Source organism: Talpa europaea, assembly GCF_964194135.1.
Source record: "Talpa europaea genome assembly, chromosome: 9".
NCBI classification, from domain to species: domain Eukaryota; kingdom Metazoa; phylum Chordata; class Mammalia; order Eulipotyphla; family Talpidae; genus Talpa; species Talpa europaea.
Window position 1 is genome coordinate 81,784,343 of NC_140076.1, and position 5,646 is coordinate 81,789,988.

At 42.1% G+C, this 5,646-nt stretch overlaps 1 pseudogene across 1 annotated transcript; it reads right to left on the reverse strand.

Annotated features, from left to right (window-relative positions):
• Window positions 1-3,471: 3,471 nt before the first annotated feature.
• Window positions 3,472-4,116, reverse strand: LOC311176773 (eukaryotic translation initiation factor 3 subunit K-like; annotated as a pseudogene). The gene has a single exon. The product of its transcript is annotated as a eukaryotic translation initiation factor 3 subunit K-like (transcript).
• Window positions 4,117-5,646: the final 1,530 nt, after the last annotated feature.

Consider the following 5,646-nt stretch of genomic DNA (forward strand, 5'->3'; position numbering starts at 1 on the left):
CTTGTTTTGATTTTAGTAGAACTTATGAACATAAAATAGTGATGTGTAAAACAGCAATAAGAAATTTAGTGAGTGCTTGCTAGTTCTGCCATTGTGCAACTAATAAGCAGGGGCTGGAAGTCACCCATTTACCACGGCACAGATGGGGTCCTTGATGATGTCATGAGCCCCCTTCACCGAACCTGAATGACTCAACTTCTAGACTTGTTAGGTAGGAGGAGATTGCCTGTTTTTGTTGCCTTCCCTCCTGCCCATCAGGTATGTATATGAGCTGAATAGCATCTTCAGTGTGTCATAAGAGAACTCAGCTTCTCGGCTGTGGACTCACATGCCTGTGACTGATAATTGGCCAATTATCATTAGTCGACGAACTGTTTCTGAGGACTAGTTGGCTCGGTGTGGGGAGCAGAGGTGCATGGCCTCTGCTATTATGAAGAAAATCAGAGACTGGCACCAGAAATGATACGATACATTTTGATGAGAGTCATTACACTAGACAATAAGACAATATGCGTTGCAGCAGTTTTTTCCCCCTGTGGCACTGTTGTAGTCTGCAGCCTGTTGTACAAAAGTGTCATAGATGGGTGGCTTACAAACAACAGGCATTTATTTCTCCCATTTCTGGAAGCTGTGAAGTTCAAGATCAACATGCATTAAGATTTGTTTCCTGGTTCGAATTGGACATCTTCTTGCTGTGACCTCGTGTAGAGAAAGGGGTCTCTTTTATTAGGGCACTAAATCCATCCATGGAGACACCTCTGACCTAATCACCATCCAGAGTTTTACCTTCAAATACCGTCACATTGGGAGTCAGTTTCAATGTATGAATTTGGGGGTCACGGACATTTTCTCTTGTAGCACACAACAAGCTCACAGGGCAAGGACAGAGCCTGTCCTGGTTATGTGTTGACAGTTGTTGAGATGAATCAGTGAAGAGCTGTGAGTGGTTAACTCAGAAAGCTAGAGTGTTTGAAGACCATCCTGGCCAATCTTTGAGGTGAACTTTACCAGCATTTTCAACAAGAGTCTTCTTTTCCTGATTCTTGGAGCAAGTGAGCTATGTTCCTGTGTTTCCCACCTTCCTAACACCTGAGTGTGTGATCATGAGTTCCATATGGGCAGAGAGGGAAAAAGAAAAAAGGAAAGAGAGGGAGGACGGAGGGAGAACAGAAAGATGGAACCAGGAGAAGAAAAGTGGAGAGGAAAGAAGAGGGTGGAGACAAGGGCCATTACCTTCACCTTGGAGAAGCATCTGTAGAGATTAAACAAGAGGTTAAAGAAATGAATGATGCATATCTTGAATGGACATGAATATGCATGAATTTGTGATTATTTCATGGGTGCATCATCTTGAATTACTGGAGACTTTATAAATGAAAGCATAAGTATAATAGCCCTCTGATGGAGAACTTTCTGGAATGTGTGATCCCAGCATGTTTGGACTTGGTTGCCTTATGTAAAATGAAGAGGTGCAGTAAAATGAACCTCCTTTTTTAGTCTAAACTTTCCCTCTTATCTGTTTCCTTCTTGTAGGCTGAAATTTTGGTCATTTATTGTACTAACAATAATTTATCCAGGGTAATTACTTTCATCGGATGTAGTTAACAAACACTGTGTGTGCTGTGATGTTTTTTTATTTTCACTAAAGATAATGGGGTATTAATTTATTATTGTACAATCTCCAATAAAGTAAGTCATTATACATATTAATGTCGTTGCTCTAAGGTCACTAAAGCATGGATTTCTGTGGTTCTCTTCATTTGTTTCCTTGTTAGAGGGTTTTTTCTTAATATTATTTTATTCATATGCAGAAATCTTTTTAATAATTTAGAAAGTATGCTTTTTAATAATTTGGACTTTTTTCTTGTTCTTTTAAAATAAAACAAAAGCTCTGTATGATAGATTTTAGAAGGTTGTATTTGTTAGTTCAATGTTCTTTTCCCAAGTGTCAAACCTAAGTTTTAGAACAGTTTAAAGGGTTATAGAGCCCTTTGCATTTTTTGCCCATATTTAACTCTTTAAGTTTCTATCTTTTTATTGAAATAATGTAGCATGATAACATGACATAAGTTTCAGGTGTGCATCAACCGTACTCCAGGAAGGTCATGCTAAGTCCTTCATCATACTTACTTACTCACCTCACCACAGCCTAGATCTATTCCTGGGACTGGCTGCATCAATTGTGTTAGTTGCCTTTAATGTAGTTACAATTAACCTCCCTAAATTAATATAAAATGAAAAACTAAAGGTTGCTAAAAGACATCAAAAGAAGCTTTGTGGGAAAACAATCACTTGATGAAAAGTAGGTATCTGAAAACTTTCAGTCAAGAGTAGATGAAAAGATTTGGCTTAAAAATATCAATCATGAATTTTGTGGGTCAGAGAGGTTTCCTCTGAGTAATTCTCTTTTATTATCTGCATTTTACTGATAAACTCCATTCAGTGCTAGATTGCAGGTCCCAAAGAACTGCCCATAAATCATTATGCTTTCCAGAAATGCTCTTTTCTGTTAGATGTGGGATCTAATAACCAGATGTGAAAGTACAGGAGAGGATATCTATTTCGCAGAGCCAAAACAAATTTGGGGTGTTAAAGACAGCACCCAGGTCCAAACCTGGACTTTGGTTGACACTTAAAAATGATCTGTGGGATAAACTTGAATTTTCATGAAGAGACATCCTTGCTCCTTAGAGAATACATTGGACAAGATGAGAGCTACTAATCCATGGTCAGATATTCAGCATTCTGCTTCTATGTCAGATTGTCCTCACATGGTAATTACTGAAGCTGTTAAGCTGGACTCAAGCATCCTCAGACTGAAAAATCAAGCAAACTACCATATACTATATTCTGAAGTTATTGTCATTTCTTAATTTCCTCAAAAAGTTTCTGGTCACCAATACCAGACAGGCAGCTAAATTCTGCCTGCAGCATGTCACACAGGCAACAGGGGAATTGAGTTAATTAGCCGAGTCCTTCACTTGATGCATGGGAGCACCCTGACCAGTGTTTCTCAGAATATCACCTTTGAACTATTTAAGTCAATGTGAGCGAATTATAAATGCAGGTTTCCTGGTCCCTTCAGACCGTCTTAACACAATATTTGCAAGCACACTTGAAAATGCACATCTTTAATCAAGTAAAGTTAAAAATTCATAATAACCCTGGCATGTTCTTACTATGGTTGGCTGTGTAGGGATGCTGGAAACAAACCAGGCAGCCCTGTACTTTCTGCACAAGGTACAAGAAAGTGCCTTGTGCAGAAAGCAATGTTTCAGTCGGAGACCTGGAATGTTCATTTTAGATTCCCATGATTCCTGTCTGTAGGCATCTTGATTTTAGTTGTAGAGTAGTAACTGATGGAAGAATAAATGAATGAGGAGAGGAAGGAAGGAAATAAAGAAAGGAAGAAGAGGAAAGGAAAGGAACATGGAATTGGTTGTCTTTTCCCCCTGAGTCATCAAATCTTCATTAAAAGTCATGGGAGGAGGCAATGATGCTGGACTCACTGTCAAAGTTGATCTTCTCCATCATGTTCTTGGACATAATGCTCTCTCTCTGGCTCCAGGTGAAGATCTGGCCTGAGTCCCCCACACTCCAGCTTCACTGGGTCATCTACACCTTCAACTGTCAGGTCCCCAAGCATCTCTGCCAGTAGCCAGCGATTGATGTGCTGAGAAGTTATGGCCACAACACAGCAGATAAATTTTCTAACTGAGTCTTCCAAGCTAGTTATACCTTCCAAGAGGCTCATGTTTTCATGCAGGGCTTCCAGAAGCCTGGAAATGGCAGCTGTCCAGCCGGTCTCCAAAGTACAAAATTTTTCGGGTGGGCCACTCTTCTTGACGAGCCTGGTCGGTCAAGCACTTGCACAGTGTGAAATAATGGACAGGTTGGTGAGAGCCTTCAGCAGGATCTAGGTGGTGACCGTGGGCTGAAAGAAGGCTGGGTTGACCTGGAACAGCCTCGGGATAGCCAGATGCCTTCCAGCTCACAGGCATTCTCCTTGGCCTGCATCTCCACATAGTGCTCCAGGGGGCCAGCTTCTCAGATTGTCCCTGCGATACCCTTGAGTAAGTTGCCCACGTTTGCTCTTATATGCTCAGACATTACCATGACTACTGCTGCTTCCCATGCCCAATCAGCTGTGGTGTCTGCGAGGACCTGGATCTGCTTGTCTTTGTCTTTGCATATGTTGAGGAGAGCAATGGCAGAAACAAAAGGAGCACATGGAGGGGAGTAAGAGAATGTTGGACTTGCAGGCTGGGCAGGTTGGTGATATGTTATGTCCTGCGGCAGTCTGGCAGTTTTGATTTTATTCTGCCAGCAACAGTGAGCCTCCGAAGGCAGAGCAGGGCAGGGGATGATCAAAGCTTGTCATCAGAAAGAAAGGCAAACTGTCCAGTGGACTGCATGGAGAGGGAATTGTGTTTGAAATGGCAAGAGACTTGAAAAGAAAAGGTATGTGTATGCCTGAATTCCACTAAGAGCAAAGGGTTGGCTAGAGAGTAAAAACAAAGCACCCCCAGATCAGAAAGGCGCCTTGTGAGCAGATTCTAATCAAAGCCCTAAATTCCATCACTTACATCTCTTCCTGAGATCACTCTTGTGGAATAGCATTTTTCTTCTGGATGGGTTCTGTGTTGCTTACCTGGCACCTGGCTTGGCCTTCTGCAGAAGAATTAGTGGTCAACTCGGTAACCTCAGAACATTTACTCGTGATTTCATAGTTTCCAGGGCATCTTCCTTGGGGTCTGGCCATACTTATCCTAGGCTATGGAGCACTTCACATTTATGGAAGCACTTCAGATGTCTGGTAGCCTCCTAATGCATTGCTCTGGACATCTGTCACAATGTTTGTATTTCTAAATGTCATGATAAGATGATAGTAACTAGAATTTTCCCTTTCCTATCCCCATTATATCAGAGTCCTGATTCACTCAGAATCTCTTTATTGTTTTGATGGAGAGACAAAAGATAATTCATACATTCTTTCAGTCATTCAATAAGCAAGGAACACCCACTCTGTGTCAGGTGTTCCCTAAGATATTGGGGCTCCAGGATTAGGAAACAGGAGCATTCATTGTCACATGTAGGGGACAGGTGTCTGCTTACCAATGTTTGACATTGTTCATGGGATAAAATCACCAGTTCTTCACCTGGCCTTCAGGTTCCATGGGTTTTAGCCTACAATGAAGTTTCCAACCTTGTCTTGCTTTATTCTCTTTGCATTAGACTTGCCAACGACACTGCTCTTGTTCTTTTTTTTTTTAATGCAGACAATAAAGAACTGAGGTACAGGCTAGAGTTGCGGGGGGTGAGAGTATTCACCAGAGATAGAGCAGGGAGCAGAACAGGCAGATTGACTGAAATGCACTGCTGAGGGGAACAGTGGGCAAGGCAGAAGAGGTGTGCTGTGCCATATGGATAGCTTCCTGGCTGGCAGGGATTGAATTCCTGCTGCAGAGGCTGAGGATATCTTCATAGTGCTGTGCTTAACCCCTTGCGCCACCAGAGAGGCCTGACCACACTGCTCTTGTTCTAACAGCCTCTTACTCATAAGGTCTTTGCCATGTCAGAATTCTCTCCCTTACTGCTTCTGCTTCTGGGCATGTACTTCTGCCTGCCGTTTGTCACACTAGCCCC